Genomic DNA, 17,428 nt, shown 5'->3' with positions numbered 1-17,428 from the left:
AAATCCTCAGTGAAGGGAAGGATCAGATGGGTGAGATCGTCACAGAATAGACATCCTTTCCGACTTGAACAGCTTCAGCCTTGTGTGCCCAGCACTGCAGAATTCTTTTGGAGTAGCCAAAAGGGAATGCCCAGTACCTAAAAGAGATGGAAGTATCTCTCCAATGGGAGTAGTGTGCCACAGGATAAATGGGGTGCATTGAACTGTGTCTATTTGTCAGGAGCAGAATCTGGCTCAGGTGGGAGAAACCCTCACAGAGCAAGATTCACACGCTCCTGTAGTTCCGTTCTGGTGGGGAGGATAAAAACGTGATTTGCTCTGATCATCTCAGACCTGTGAAACCCATAGTGAACATCAGCAGAGTGTGGGGCTTTGTATGAGCCCCACTTGGGCCCCAAGCTTGGGGCTCCTGGGTTTGGCTGGTGTAACCTCTTCCCCTCTTGCTTCCACAGAAACCATCCATGTTTGATGTCAGCAGGGAGCTGGGCTCCAGTGTTGCCCTATACAGCCGCAAAATCCTCATCCAAACCAAAGCTGCTGACATTCTGCCAAAATGGCTGCGTTTCCTCAGAGGTAGGCTGGTCAGGGAGCAAGCAGGAGAGTGCAACAGGCTGCAGCAGCACCTTCCTTGAGTGTCACTTAGGGCAGTGGAGGCAGATTTCGGAAGGCAGCCAGGACAGTGACATGAGACATCTGCCGGAGATTTGTGGGGAGGGAGGAGTTAGCAAAAGGCTGAGTCCTCTGAGTCCAGTTGTATCCTAGTCTTGAGTCACTTCATTGCCACTGTTTGTTCTAGGTGTTGTAGATAGTGAGGACATTCCTCTAAACTTCAGCCGGGAGCTGCTGCAGGAGAGCACCCTCATCAGGTGAGCAGACAGAGGGGCTGGTTCCCAGGGGAGGGGATTTTGGTGAGTGCATGAATGCTAACCTGTCTATGGGTGGGTGGTGATAAAGCTATAGGATGTCAACTGAGATGAAGACCTGGCAGGTGAGCTGTGCAGTTCCCATTAACAAGAGTTTCTGTGTGTAATCTGATACTGTGTAGCCTGAGAAGCTCCAAACTCTCTCATCCATGAGGTGTTTCTCAACCAGACATGGTAGACAGAGTGTTAACTTGCTGTGCACCAGCCAGCTTCTTCTTTGAGTTGTGTCCCTGTGAGCGCTCCGCTTCTGGTGCGCCTGCGCCTTTGAGCCAAGATTTTTGGTAGCAGCGCCTGTTCAGCCCATGCATGCACCTGCTCCCCCTCATGCCCTGCACCGAGGACATGTAGGGCTGCGCAGACAAACCACCCTCAGTTCCTTCTCTCCCACAAAGTCCCACAAGGGAAAACTGAGGCAGAGTGGAAGGAAGGCAGGTAATGGAGCACCCATAGGGACATACATCGTGAAGCGCTCCAGTTTTTCGAGTGGTCCCCATGTGTATTCCACTATGGGGCATGCATGTGCCCAGAGATGGAGAATTTTGCAAGCAGTGTCTGTTGGTTCGCCCATGCACCCTGGCTCACCTGATGCCCCTGACTGAGCAGTTAAAGGACAGTGCAAACTGACCACCTCTTCAGTTCCTTCTCACTGCCTCATTGTCTGTGTCAGAACTTCCAGTGTCCACAGTTTTGGCTATCTGTAAATAGTTTTTATCATTCTAGCGTTTTCAGGTTTTTATCTGATAGTTATAGAGTTTTGTAGTTAGTCTTCCTGGCCTGGAGAGCCACTCCTCTTTCACCCCTTGTTCTGTTCCCTGATTCGGTACTGGACTATGCCCAGTACTCCAGGCTTCAAAATTTGTGCTTTCTTCCCGCAATCCCTCTTGGTCAGCGATGACCACCGGTGCTCCTTGCACTCTCTCAAGGAAGCCCACATTGCAGCAAGTTGTAGTATCTGCTTCTCGTTCTCCAGCCATACTCAGGAAGGGTGGGAACTTCGCCTTCGGATGCACCTAATGGAAAAGGGCATGATGCAGCAATCGGACCCTGGCCAGAGGACGTCCCTCCCTCCATTGTACACTGGCCTGATTCAACAAGGAGTGCATCTCCTGCCATGAGGTCCAACCTGGGAGCGAAGGAGTCAACCCCCACAGATCCCTTGGCGGAATCTTGTTAGGAGAGCAGAGAGCATGCTCATAAGTATGAGGCTAAGACTTCCTTCATATCCATTTTGAAGAAGTTGGATTCAGCCTTGCCTAAACCAAACAAGTCTATAAGCTTAGCTGAAGAGAACCTAGGATGTCCCACGTCTCAGAAGCATGACAAGAAAGTCCACACAAGTCTGGTGGCACTACCTCCAAACAGAAACCCCAGAATCCACCAGCACTGATGAAGACCGATCATCGAGAGCATCAGTTACCCATGTGCAGTCTTTGTTCTCAGTGGCTGTGGCACTGACTGTCTCTGCTGCAGCTCTGGTGGACTGGATCCCTTTAGTTCTGGGAAGAGCCAAGACCTAGGCGCCTCTTGCGGACATCTTCGCTGTCCCATACCCAGAGTCTCCCTTTTCAGAAGGGTTATAACTCCACGAGCGGAGCCTGTCTTCAGGAGGAGTCTGTCTCTCATTCCATCTTCAGGCTATGACTTCCCTCCAGCAGCCTCATTGGTACTGCCGTTGGAACTGGAATCCTCTTTCTCTCCATCAGGAGATTCTAAACCATCTGATGAATCATTATTCCCTCCTCCAAGACCCACCTTCCTGGTCAGAAGACTTGGACAAAACTGGGACCAACCTACACCTCATCACCCATCTCAGAGCCGATGCTACCCCAGGCCATGGAGACTTGTGCAATCTCCATTCAGCCCATCCTGTTGTCCATATAGTGGCTGTGGGACCAGCACCATCCTGTAGAGTTGGTCCAACCTCCTAGGAGGTTGCCCTTTCCCTCCCCTGTGAGAGGACACCTGGAGCTGTAGAGGAGACCTTTGAAGAACAGGAGGCAAGGCTGACAAGGTGACACCTCACACAGATATGTCCTCATCATTGCCGGATGAGGCTGTAATGCCTCTACCGCCTTCCAGGGTGGATGACTTTTGACAGTTCCAGAAGCTGATGAAGCATGTCACAGATATACTTCAAATTCGTCTTATGGAAGTCCAGACTCCTATAATAAACTCTTGGACCTTTTACATACCTCATCTGTGACATGTGTGGCATTCCCAATACAGCCAGCCAAGATGATCTGTCAGACTCCTGCCCTGATAGCTCCTACATGCAAATAGGCCAACAAACAATACAACTTCCCATGTAAGGGTTCAGAATTTTTATTTTCACATCCAACACTGAATTCCTTGGATGTAGATGCAATTAATGAACGTGGGAGGCAGCACAAAACTGAGGCAAGAAGCAGAAGCATCTTGATCTTTTCAGTCACAGAGTAGATTTTGTAACATTGTAATTCAGGATAGTGAATCACCAGGTGCTTATGTCAAACCGTGACTAGCAGCTTTACAATAAATTTAATACCTTTGTTGAATATTTCACCATCAATAATTTAAGGCCATCATAAATGGAGGCCAGCTCTTGGCAAAGATGCTATTACAGGCCACGTTAGACGCAGCCTATACTGCAGCCCACTCCATTTCGACCACTATCATGATACAATGAGCATCTGGGTCCAGCAATCTGGCTTCCCTAGGGAGTTACAAATCTACTGTAGAAGACCTTCCTTTCATCAGTCACAAGTTGTTTTCTGAGTCTAAAGACAACTCCCTTGTCCCTTCCCACTTGGAAGGACTCGAGGGACACACTTAGATCCCTCGGGATCTATACCCATGCAAATAATAATTTAAGCAGATCTCAGAGAGCGCAGAGGTCTCCCCCAGCTCATTTTTCTAGGTTCTGTCAGCCACCCGAACCAGTGACCAAGAGGCCACAGCTACTTCATCCCAGCCACTTGCATTGTCCCAGTGCCAGTTGTGATGGCTTGGTCGAGAGTGTGAACCACCCACTGCATATGGATTTACTGCTGCAGCATTTTGTCCGCATCCCCCCATTTTTGGATACCTCATCTCCCAATTTCAGCCTATGCAGAAGAGCATAACACCAACAAATGCATTTTGGAGACCGGTTTCAGAGTAACAGCCGTGTTCGTCTGTATTCGCAAAAAGAAAAGGAGTACTTGTGGCACCTTAGAGACTAACCAGTTTATTTGAGCATAAGCTCACGAAAGCTTATGCTCAAATAAATTGGTTAGTCTCTAAGGTGCCACAAGTACTCCTTTTCATTTTGGAGACCATAACATCTAATTACTCCATCCATTTCACTTCTATCCCTCCCTCCCACCTACCGCACTTCCTTGTCCCTTTTCAGGGACTCATCTCACATTCAGTTGCTGAGACAGGAGGTGGCCTCTCTTCTATGCTTAGGAGCTATAGAACCCGTCCCCGTTCAGCACAGGGGAAAGGGGTTTTATACCAAGTACTTTCTGGTTCCTCAAAAGAACAGAGGATGGAGACCAATAGTAGATCTCAGACATCTGAACAGTGATGTGAACATCAGAAAATCAGGGTGGTGACCCTTGCAGCTATAATTCCCCCTAAATTGCAGGGATTGGTTTGCAACTCTCGACCTTCAAGATGCTTATTTTTATGTTGCAATTCACCACTCTCACAAGAGGTTTCTTTGCTTCATAGTCAACCTCAACCACTACCAGCACCTCTTGCTCCCTTTTGGCCTCTCCTCTGCCCCAAAGATATTCTCAAAGATCATGGGAGTCATAGCCACCTACCTACTAGGGATGTAAAAGGTTAACTGGTTAACCGGTAAGCATTAGGCTTACTGGTTAACCAAAGTTAACCGTTAACCCCAGCAGCCTCGCGTCAGGCTGGTGGGAGGGACCCCAGCCCCAACTGGGCCGGAGGAGCCCCAGCCCTGGCATACCGGCAATGCTACACCACACCAGCTGAGCCGGTGGGACCCAGTTCGGGCCGGAGCAGGCCCCCAGCCGGCTGGACACCTGGACACCTGCCCTGGCCGTGCTGCGTTGAGCCAGGTGGCTGGACCCCAACCTCAGCTGGATTGGCCCCAACCCTCACAGTGCCAGGGCCCCCCAGCTACCTCAGTTAATCGGTTAAACAAAACAATTTAATCGTTTAACCGGTTAACTTTTTAAACCGATATTTATATCCCTACTACCTACGTTATCTGGGGATAATCATCCTCCCTTATCTCAATGATTGGTTGCTCAGGGGACTGATCTTATCAAGAGGTATGGTCAGCAGTACAAACAACAAGGTTGGTATTCCACAGTTTAGGCCTCTGGCTCAATCTTGAGAAATTTGCTTTTACACCAGCACATCGGATAGATTTCGTAGGAGCTTCTCTGGATGTGGTGACAGCCAGGGTTTACCTACATATGAACAGATTTGTTGCCCTAAAGAATCACATAAAACCAGCCATACTGGATCAGACCAGTGGTTCATCTGAGCCCAGTATCCTATCTTCTAACAGCGACCCGTGTCAGATGCTTCAGAGAGAACGAACAAAACGGAACAATTTCAAGTGATCCATCCCTTGCCATCTTGCCCCAGTTTCTCAAGGATTCAGCTCAGTCCTCAAACCTTAGCAAGAAGTTCTCTCCAACTATTAGGGAACATGGCATCTTGCATTTTCGTAACTCAAGATGCCAGTTTACATCTTCGGTGCCTCCAGGGATGGCTCAAGACAGTCTATATGCCCAGAAAGTATATGTCTGTCCCTCGCTTGGTTCTACAGACACTCAGCTGATACAAGAGACCTTCGAAGGTCTGTGCAGAAGTCCCATTTAGTCAAGATCCTCCTACCATTGTCATATCATGAGACACATCCCTCTTGGGATGGGGGATGCACATCTGGCGTCACACACAATCCAAGGCAAATGGTTGTCCCAAAAGTAGCTTCTCCACATCAACCATCTACAGTTGAAGGCAGTCAGACATTCTTGCATTCATTTCCTTCTTCTGGTCAAGGCCCAGTCCATCAAGATCATGACAGACGACATGGCCTGCATGATCTACATCAGTCTCAGGATGGGATGCATTCTTTCTCACTTTGTGCTGAAGCACTAAAACTCTGGAATTGGTGCATAGTCAACCAGATAATCATCTCAGCTTCTTACCTTCCGAGGATGCAGAACACTATGGCAGATCACCTGAGCAGGCATTTTCCTCGGAATTACTAATGGGAGTTGGACATGCAAGTCTTCAACAGCATATTTCTAACCTGAGGGTTCGCAGAAGTGGGCCTCTTTGCAACCACCACCAACACACGAAATTTTGCTCGAGTGGGACTAGACCCTTAATCACTGGGGGATGCCTTCCTCATCTCATGGACAAGAGGTCTTCTTCATGCGTGTCCACCACCACCGTTACTTTTGAAAGTACTGAACAAGATCAAGCAAGACAAGGCTAGATTCATTGTAATTGCACTGATCTGGCTGAGACAAGTCTGGTATCCTTATCTCATTCGATCGGCAAGTTCTGCAACTTCAGGCATGGCTCCTAAATGACTTTTGGGGATAGAGACCCCCTGTTCAGCAGAAGTACAATGGATATTATTAAACAGCAAAAGGACATTTACCTTCAGAAACAGAAGAGATTTCATCACTGGTGTATCCTTCAACAAGTTTCTCCAGATCACTCTTCTCTATCCTCTGTCCTTAACTACCTGTTTGAGTTCAAAAGATCTCGTCTTGATATGAGCTTGGTCAAGGTTCACTTGCGGCTGTTACAGCCTTTCACTCCTTGATAAAAGGTTTTTTCTTTGATTGTTTGTTTGTTTTTCTCATCCCACAATCTCAAGGTTTCTCAGAGGCTTAATGAACCTATTTCCACAGATTTGAGAACCTGCTCCTGTATGGAACTTGATCTTTGTTCTTACGAAGGACTGCTTTGAGTCACTAGCTACATGTTTATTGGTTCACCTATCAATGAAAGCAGCTTTCTTGGTAGCCATCACTTTTGCCTAGAGAGTTGGAAAATGGGGGGCTTTAATGGCAGATCCTTCTTTCACAGTGTTTTTAAGGACAAGGTATCATTATAACCACATCCCAAGTTTTTACCCAATGTGTCCTTTGAATTTTATATAGACAAGACTATTCACCTTCCAGGTTTTCTCCTGAAACCACCTCGGACTAAGCAGGATTCTGCCTTCGATACTTTAGATGTCAGAAAGGTGTTACCCTTCTGTCTGGACAGAATGAAACCTTTCTGAAAGTCTCCTAGATTGTTTGTTTCAATTGTGACAAGATGCAAGGGATCCATAGTCTCTACCCAGAGATTCTCAGAATGGATCTTGAGGTGTTTTATTTCAAATTATGTGTCTGCTGATATTCAACCTCTTTCTAGAGCAGTGGTTCTCAACCTTCCCAGCCTACTGTACCCCTTTCAGGAGTCTGATTTGTTTTGCATATACCAAGTTTCACCTCCCTGAAAAACTACTTGCTTACAAAATCAGACATAAAAATACAGAAGTGTTACAAAAAGAAAAGGAGTACTTGTGGCACCTTAGAGAGGTGCCACAAGTACTCCTTTTCTTTTTGCGAATACAGACTAACACGGCTGTTACTCTGAGAAGTGTTACAGCACACTATTACTGAAAAAGTGCTTACTTTCTTATTTTTGCCACATAATTATAAAATAAATTGATTGGAATTGGACCTCACGAGAGAGCAGGCTACGTATAAACATACTGGAAATGAGGGCAGTCTGCCTTGCATCCAAAGGCTCCCTTCCACTCATATGCGTATTCCATGTACGGATAATGTTGGACGGTATCACCATGGTGGTCTATATCAATGAACAGGGAGGAGCAAAATCTCATTTCTTCTGCCTGGAAGCTGTCAGACTTTGGAACTGGTGCATCAGAAAGCGCGTCATGATACAGGCCACCTATATCCCCAGTATTCACAACTCCCTTACAGACAGACTAAGCAGAAGCTTCTTGGCAGACTGTGAGTGGGAGGTTCATGACAATCATAAGTGAAATACTTACCCGGTGGAGTACTCCAATATTTGCATTCCAAACTAACAGAAAGTTCCCCCTATTTTGTTCCGGAGGAGCCATGGGTTGTGACTCCCAAGGCAATGCTCTTCTGTTGCCTTGGACAAATGGCCTCAGATATGCCTTTCCTCCCATTTCCCTACTTCTGCAAGTCATGGGGAAGATATGTCACGACAGAACTGGTATCATTCTCCTAGCAGCCTACTGGCCCAGACAGCTCTGGTTCATGGAACTTCTAAAGACGTCTGCCTGCCCACCCACCCACCAGTCAGAGTCTGCTCATTCCCTGATCTCCTAATCCAGGATGGGGGGAAAATTAAGCAACCCAGTCTGGGCTCACACCACCTCATGGCCTGGTGTTTGGATGGGCGTTGGAAATAGAATTCTCATGCTTGGCCCCTGTTGAGGAGATCCTTCACCAAAGTAGAAAGGATTCTACTAGAACCTGCTACCTGGCCAAATGGAGAGACTTTTATTGGTCTGGACTCAACTGCACCAACATTCTGTAGATACCTTAAGCATCCCAGTTGTCCTAAACTATCTCTTGTCCCTGAGGACTTCAGGGATCACTATTAGTTCTCAGCAAGTACACATAGCAGTGATTAGTGTCTTCCTCCCTCCAGTGGAAGGATGGTCCATCTTTACTCACCCTGCTTCAGCACAATTTATGAAAGGCCTGATCAGGACCTTCTCACTAGTGCTTAAACCTACACATCAGTGGGACCTTTAACCTTGTCCTGTGAACACTCTCAGGTCCACCCTTTGAACCCATGGCAACATATGCCAGGACCCACCTGTCTATGAGGGTGGCTTTTTGTGGCTATCCTTTCTGCTAGGAGGGTCAGTGAGCTTGGAGCCATCATGGCAGGTCCTCCTTATACAGTGTTTCACAAAGAAAAGATTTCTCTCCAACTGCATCCTGGATTTCTCCCCAAGATTGTTTGAGTTCCACCTCCAATGAAATGATACTTACCTGTATTGTTCCCAAAACCCCACACTTCTGAAGAGAAGAGACCACGCTCCCTTGATGTCTGGTATGCCCTGAAATGAACCAAACTTATTAGGAAATTACTTGAAACTTTTTATTGCCATAGCAAAGAGATGGCATGGGCAAGCCAGAATCTCCCAGAGATTTCTAAGTGGGTTTCGGGATGCATCTTGGAGTTCTACAAGATAGCAAAAATTCCTTCCCCTGTGGCTGTCACAACTCATTCCATGCAAGCAGGCATGAGGTGGAAGCAGCTTGTATCTGACGTCCTGCTGCAAGGAAGCTACCTGGAGTTCTATCCCCATGTTTGCAACATACTACACTCTAGTTCATGCCTCAATTGCAGATGGGAGCAGAAGTGCATTTCTCAGACAGCGATGGGATCGGAAGTATTGCAAGCATCTTTGCTACCTTCTTCCTCCCACCCACCTCCAGTCTGAACAGTGCTTGCTGGTAACTCCCATATGGAACACACATAAGTAGGTAGCACTCAAAGAAGTGGAGGTTACTTACTCTAATGTAGCTTCTTTGAGATATGTGGTCCCTATCTGTATTCTGCTGCCCACCCTTTGTCCCATCTCCTTTGGATGCTGTTGGATTTACGGTAAGAAGAGGAACTGGAGGGGCATCAACCCGCACTGCCTCTTCTACCCTTGGTTGGGAGCACAAGGAGAGCTCCTGCGCATGTGTGGGCCTACGGACACTGCTTTGAAGAATTTCTAGATTTGGGCACATGGTGCACATGCGCATACCCACATGTGTGGTCCCTATCTGAATTCCACATTTTGAAGAACCACCAGTTACGGCAAGTAACCTCCACTTTAAGTGACTGTCCTAGTATCACACAGGAACTGTGGCAGAGATAGGGGTAGAATATAGTTCTTAAGGCAGGCATTCAGTTGCCGTAACTATGAGACCATCCTTTCTCTTTCTTCATTCACTACATATCTTGAAACTTCTGCAACAAATAAGTCAGGAGTCCTACAAGCAACAGCCTCATTCACTGTACAACCTTGATTTCTCAGAGCGTGGTCTGTCCTGTAAACTGATTGAAACAGGAATCCTGTGGAAATAGTAGTATGTTATCATGTAGCTAAAGACTGTCATGATGCATACGCATAAGGGAGCAAATTAATGTGGCACAGGAAACCGTAATACTGGCATTTCCTAATTTTTGAGCACTTGATTTTGCAACCTTAATGTCCTTTTAATGTAGTTTTGTGTGTAATTTCCTAGCTTTAAAAAAAACAAATTCCTTCATGTGGAATCATCATAACTTCAGCAGGGTTAGAACCTTTAGATCCACAGCCCAGACCTCCAAATTCAGGTTAATAACTGTGCCCTTAAAAGACAGCTTTCTTTTGATGGTGAAAGTGGTTCTTTGAAGGATTAGGGATTATTGCATCGCCTCCGAAGCCTACCTTAGAAGAGGCCTAGATAGCCCCAGGGTGAAATCCAACAGGAATGAATCCAGGGAGACTACAGACTGCTGTTCAGGAAAAAGGGGTGTGTTAGAGAGCTTATTCCTTCACTCTCCCACTTCCCTGGTCCTTCTCACATGAACAGAGAGCAACAACACCCGAAGTCCGAAGGTGCAAACAATTCAATGTTTATTGGGGTGAACTTCCAGCAAGCTTAAATCCAAGTTCCTTTTTCCTTATTTTCGAATCCTAACTTACTTCCTGTTTGTTCCTAATTTATATAGTAATATACTTAGCTATACCTTAACAATCATTCTACTGAAATTTAACTAACCAATCCTAACATATTGTAACATGATTATGTAACCAATTATATCCCACAACCTTAATTAGTTTACACCAAGCAAAATTAATTATACAGCAGACAGAAACAATCAGAACCAGACAGAGATTATACAGACAAACAATGGCAAAGTGGGAACTATATAATGACAAAACAATACAGAAGTGAGGATTTCACATCCCAGCTATTGATAAGTGAGTTCTTGCCAGACAGGATGCTATTAAACTAAGTTTCCTTTTACATCTTCTAGGCACTTCCCTTTCTCTGGAGGTGATAGGCACTATCAGGGCAGGATTGTATTCCTAACAGCCCAATAGCACCTTTATTCCAATGTGACTAGTTTGGAATGTGAGGATGTGACTAGTCGCTTCCCAGCTTATGGCTGCCTCTGTTGCTTAGCCAAAGGCCTTAACCTAAGAACAGGGCCTCAGACTGTCACAGTAAGAGAAGGACCTTACACTGGCAGACAGTGATTTTGATTCTTTCTTTTATACCTCTAACTAGCCAAGTGATAAGAATACACCTAAATTCGTAGAGTATAGGCCTTTACAGACAGTCCTGAATATCTATATCCTAACAGGGTGAAGCCACTTGAGGAAGAAAGCAAACTTTATCAAGGTTAACTCCTTTCAGTACCAAAGAGGTAACAAGGAGGAGACCCTTTGCATTTTAAATGGTCAGCCTTAGGGTAAAAGGGTCTAGGCACAGAGTCTTAGCATCAGGACAATCTAAGGAACTTTTTTTCTTCCTGGGTCCAAACATTATCTGAGTAGTGGATATGGGAGCTACGTCCATTGTTCTCAATAAAGGCACTGGATTGCTAGAGATGTATATTATGAAAATATCAATTTGCATGTAAGGAACAAAAAGTATCTCCTTAAGAGCTCTTTTTCAGAAATGTTGGGGGGATAACCAGCTGTAATTAACTGATATAAGCGTTGTATAACTTCTCAGCACACCATGTAGATTCCAGCAGTGAGAGCTATCTCAGAGTACCCAGAGCCCTAGAAGGAGAGCGTGAAGCGTCTCATGACTGTCACAGAAAGTATTGCTTTCAGTACAGGGATTTCTGTGTTGAATGGTTACTGGAAGAAAGGAGTCAGAGTAGCAGCCGTGTTAGTCTGTATCCGTAAAAAGAAAAGGAGTACTTGTGGCACCGTAGAGACTAACAAATTTATTAGAGCGTAAGCTTTCGTGAGCTACAGCTCACTTCATCGGATACATACAGTGGAAAAAATATATGCATCCAATGAAGTCAGCTGTAGCTCACGAAAGCTTATGCTCTAATAAATTTGTTAGCCTCTAAGGTGCCACAAGTACTCCTTTTCTTTTTATGGAAGAAAGGAGATTCCCTCAACTTCAAAGGATGCTGCAATCATGCTGATAGACCTTTGAGATTTAGCATGATTTTAGTCTGTCTTGTTTTAGAGTTGTAAGGGTGGATCAAGCATCAGACTCTCTCTCTTTTTTTTTATTGGGGATATTGAGGTGTGATACCACCCTATATTATTAAATGAAGGAATTAAGCAACATTCTGCACGTTGTGGCATTCACAGCACAATGCAACTGAGCTACAAGAGTTTTTGTGACCACCCTTTATTTGTCAGACTCTTTTGCAAACCCCAGTGCATGCAGGCACATAGGCTATGAGACTGAGTGAGAGAGTGCCTTTTTAAGTTTTTTCTATTAGGTTGACCCAATTTTTTTAGTGCATCCATTTCTGCATGAATCAAGGCTTAAGAGTATTTTCTTCAAGGAAAGCACAGATGCATCTATAGTGTTCTCAGTGGACTGTTCAGACAATGATTGATATGCCCAAGGGTTTGGCTACTGTACATTGCAAATACAAGTTTAGATTTTACAATTACTCTTCTGACCAGCAGATGGAGTTCAAGAATATTACTTAAGAAGCTAATATAACCATCCAGTCCTCATCTTTCTCAGTTGTTTTCTCTAACGTGAATTGGAGCAGCTCTTCTCCTTCTAACTTAACAGTTTGTCAGAATGTTTTATGGCAAACTTAGTCTGCTGAATCTCAGCATTTGATCTTGCGTGTTCTTCTATGCTCACTCTCAGTAAACTCAGTTGATTCTCTTGGTTTTGCATAATGTAGTGATTTGGATAGAAGAAATGATGAAATTGAGAGGCTTTGACTCTGCCTGTAGAGGAGTATATAAAGAGCTCTAATAATTTTGGATGATGTCTACAAAAACTTTCTGCGGCTCAGCTCAATTTTTAGTAGTATTTTAAGGGAGATATAATTTAACAAAATATCTTCCCAGTAATTCAATTTTCTGTCATGCAGTGAAATTAAGCAATGTGTAACCCTGACTATCATAACCAACTGAACAAAAGCCGCCAATGGAAAGTTGTGACTAAGAGGACTAATGTGATTCTTAGGTGTACAAATGGGAATATCAAGTAGGAGTAGGGAGGGAAACGTGGAATTTCCTTGGAGTGCTGGTCCCAGTGTGTATTCCACAAATGGGTATGCATGTGCACCATGCACCTAAGACCAGAAAATCTTGCAAGTAGTATCCATTGGTCCACACCTGCATGTTGGATTTCGTTGTGCTCAGCACTGAGGTTATAAGGGAAGGTGCGGATCGACCATCTCTCCAGTTCCTTTTCACTGCTGTGTGGCCTGAGTCTGAATCCTCAGCCCGGAGCTATTCTCGCATTGTCTTAATCTCTCTAAATATAATTGTATATAATTTGTTAGTGTTTTTGTAGTATTCTTATAGTTAGTGTCGCTTTGTTTTTCCCCACCTCAGGGACCCTCTCTGTCTTCCCTTTTGAGAGTAGGACTTTACCCAGAATCAGATGATTTAAAATCCGTCTCGTGTTCTTGCTCCTTCTCAGTCAGTGACTACCACCAGGACTGCCTTTACTGCTTTGGGGAGGTGCATATCTCCGCTAAGTGGAGTATCTTTCACTCCTTCCCACCTCAGACCTGAGAGGGACGAGAGCTCTGACTGAGGAGGTACCTCCTGGAGAAAGCCATGAGACCCCAGTCAGGTCCATGCCAGTGAGATGCCCCTATACGACAGCTACAGTCCTCACGCAGTGTACCTCCAAGCATGAGTTCTGGAGCAGAGGCCGGATCAGATAAATCTACCCGTTATCTTGGACTTCTCATAAGAGTAAAGGGGCAATGTGACCAATATAAAAACAAATTCCTCTCTAAGTCTGTTTCCAAGAGAAAGGATCCCTTTCCGAGCCCTTCCAAGTCAGTTGAGTCTTCACATGCAGGTCCCAAGGACTTAAGTCTCCCTAAGCCTCCTGACCATGAAGGGAATGCATGCAGGAGCAAGGCTCCAATGGAACTACCACCACTGTTGACAGTAGTGGCGACCGTGGCCTCTCACAAGCCGCCAACATCCTCCGGTATGGACCAAGAGCAGCAGACAGCACTCTTTGTCCAATGGTAGGCTCTGCCAACCACTAAGTCTATTGAGGCACTGTATCAAACAGAACCAATAACTGTGACCCCTTGTACTCCAGGACATACTGAGACAAATGCTACTCAGAGGATATTTTCAACCTTCCAGACCCTGACTCTCTACTGTTTTTAGGCCTGGTACTTCAGAGGGACATTTTAATGCCAGAAGGGGATACCATCTCAGAAAGAAGAATTTATTCCCCTTCTCCATCCATGAGCCAGAGTTTCCTTCCACTGGCACCAGTAGTACCTATGATGGAGTCAGATCCAGCCTTCTTGTTGGCTGACAAACTAGGTAGGACAAACTACCATCTCCCAGAGAGGTTAGTCTAGACAGGGTTGTGAGAGTTTCCTGGACCCATCCTCCATGCAAGCGGGATCACTTTCCAAGGGATCACAGGTACCTAGTGTCTTCCCTCACACCAAACCAGTATTCAAGCCTTCATACAGGCCCTATTTGAGTCCTTGGAATCTTTATGCATCACAGCTTGGATCTGTGCACTGTACCAAGTGTCACGTTGTCCTTCTCGTAGGCAATTATAGAGTGGTGTAGCATACCCTGGTAACATACCTCTACCCTTAAAAGGGCTGAGAAACATTACTTTTGTGCCTGCAAAAGGGGAAGAACGCTTGTTCACCTTCCCTGCCCCCAACTCCCTAATAGTACAAGCAGCCACAGAAGAATCCAGGTAGCAACAGCCTAAAGCCATCCCTGTGGACAAGGGAGTGAAACGCCTGATCTTCTGAGGAGGAAGGTATACACATCCACTAGCATCCAATTCTCGGGATCTCTAACTACCAGTCCCTGTTTGCAAAATATGACTTTATGAACAACTTGAAGTTCCTGAGTTCAAAGACACACTCCCCCAGGAGGGGACAGGGCCCAATTCCAAACCCTTGTTAAGGAAGGCAGTCTTTATGCAGCTTGCAATAAGATTTTAGCTGTGAACACGGCTGATACCACAGTAGTAATGTAGTGTATTGTGATTTCACTCTTTGGGGTTCCCCAGGGAGATTCAGAACACCATTGAGGACTTGCCATTTCATTAAACCGGTCTTTTCAGTAAGAAAACAGACAAGTCTTTGTACTCACTTAAAGACTCCAGGACAGCCCTCCTCTTCCTGGGCATTCATGAGCCCCAAAGAAGCAGCATCATAAACAGGTGTATAAGCAAAGACTCCTTTCACAGCCTTTCTATCGCCATTGAGAATATGAACCACCACACAAGCATCAAAGTGCAGATGACAAGGTGTGCCGAACTAGCCACCTTCATGATAGCCACCCAACCTCATCCACCTGCTAAAAGCTATTTTTGATGGGCTGCTGGAGAGTTGCAACCTTATGAGGCCATTCCCACCTGTTTCTGGAGTCCACTTTGGTGGCTGTGTAGCGTACATTGCCCTTAACTGGAGGGCTATAACAGTGGACCTGTGGGTCCTAGATACCATTCAGTTTGACTACACAATCAAGTTTGTTTACCCACCTCCTCCAAAATCACCTTCCCTGTCTCTCTTCAGGGACCAGTCTCACGAGGAGACCCTTTAGCAGGAGATATAATTTTTCCTTGAATTAGGAGCTATAGAGGAAGTGCCATATCAGCATCAAGGGGAAGGGTTTTACTCTATTTCATAGTTCCCAGGAAAAAGGGAGGATGGAGGCCTATGCTTGACATAATTTTTGTTCTCAAACTAAAATTCTGCGTGGCTATACTGGCATCAGTAATTCTCCTTGTAGAAGGACACATAGTTTGCAGCCCTTGACATGAAAAATGGTTCCTGTCAAATGGACCCACTTACCCATCCCTCAAAGGATTCCTGAGGTTTCTGGTAGGACAAGAACACTGCCAGTTCAAAGTACTTCAGTTCAGGCTGGCAACAGCATCCAGGGTCTTCACGAACGTTGTTGTCTTAGTGTTAGTAGCACACATGAGATAAAATGGCTACACCATCTTCCTGCACTTGGACCACTGGCTTCAAACAGGCAGATGCCAGCTGGAAGTTTAGTTGGCAACCTTATCCTTGCTCCACTTCTTGGCATCCTTGGAATCTATGAGCTACATGGGAGTCAGAATAGACTTTTCCATCTATACCCAGAGTTTATAGTGGTGACTGTGGATTCGACTGCAACAAGTTCCTGTTTCCCTGCAGACAGATTCCATGCTATGAACAGTTTGATAAGAGACTCACAGACCTTGAGCAACAGTGTGGGTCTGTTTTTCTTTAGCCACATGGCCTCCTGTACATTTGTAATGCCATTAGATACTAATAAGTTTCAGAGTGGTAGCCGTGTTAGTCTGTGTCAGCAAAAAGAACGAGGAGTACTTGTGGCATCTTAGAGACTAACAAATTTATTTGGGCATAAGCTTTCGTGGGCTAAACCCACTTCATCAGGTTTAGTTCACGAAAACTTATGCCCAAATAAATTTGTTAGTCTCTAAGATGCCACAAGTACTCCTCGTTCTTTTTATTAGATACTAAGATTGCCATTTGAAAGTAGATACTGGATGCTGTCTCCGCTGAAGATGAAGGCACCAAAGTTCGAACAGTAGAGGCAGAAATACTTTTCACTATAAAGAATCTAGCAACAGCATCCTTTTCCAGATTGGCTAAATCTGTTATCAAGATAGGAATAATCTGACTTTTGAAAACGGCTGACTAAATCTATATTTAGACTCTTAATTAACTGTCTAGTTTCCAAGTTCTGAGCACACTCTTCTGTCATTGAAATCATGATGGCCGTTTAATAAATTGGTCATATTTTTGGTACCCTTTATTAAAATCTTGCTAAAATCTTCCTTTATTCAACAGAAAGTTCCAAAGGGATCTTTCTCTTTAAAAAAAAAAAAAAAAAAAAATTTTCCTTCCAAGAAGTGAAGGCAAACTTCCTGAGAATCAGTCTAGAGTGGTGGTTCCCCAACTTGTTCCGCCACTTGTGCAGGAAAAGGCCCTGGCGGGCTGGGCCAGTTTGTTTACCTGCTACGTTCGCAGGTTTGGCCCATTGCCGCTCCCAGTGGCCGCGGTTCGCTGCTCCAGGCCAGTGGGAGCTGCTGGAAGCAGTGTGGGCCGAGGGACATACTGGCCGCCGCTTCCAGCAGCTTCCATTTGCCTGGAGCAGCAAACCGTGGCCGCTGGGAGCGGCGATGGGCCAAACCTGCGGACACGGCAGGTAAACAAACCGGCCCGGCCCAGCCCACCAGGGGCTTTCCCAGCACAAGCGGCGGAACAAGTTTGGGAACGCCTCCTCTAGAGAGAGAAACTCTCATCCCTAAAAA

General features: G+C 45.5%; 1 protein-coding gene across 1 annotated transcript in view; it reads left to right on the top strand.

The window, feature by feature from the left end:
- LOC144270752 (CREB-binding protein-like) overlaps positions 1 to 17,428 on the top strand; it is a 153,471-nt gene that overhangs the window by 52,459 nt on the left and 83,584 nt on the right.

Source organism: Eretmochelys imbricata, chromosome 10 (assembly GCF_965152235.1).
Source record: "Eretmochelys imbricata isolate rEreImb1 chromosome 10, rEreImb1.hap1, whole genome shotgun sequence".
NCBI classification, from domain to species: Eukaryota; Metazoa; Chordata; order Testudines; family Cheloniidae; genus Eretmochelys; species Eretmochelys imbricata.
This window is presented reverse-complemented; position numbering and strand designations above follow the sequence as displayed.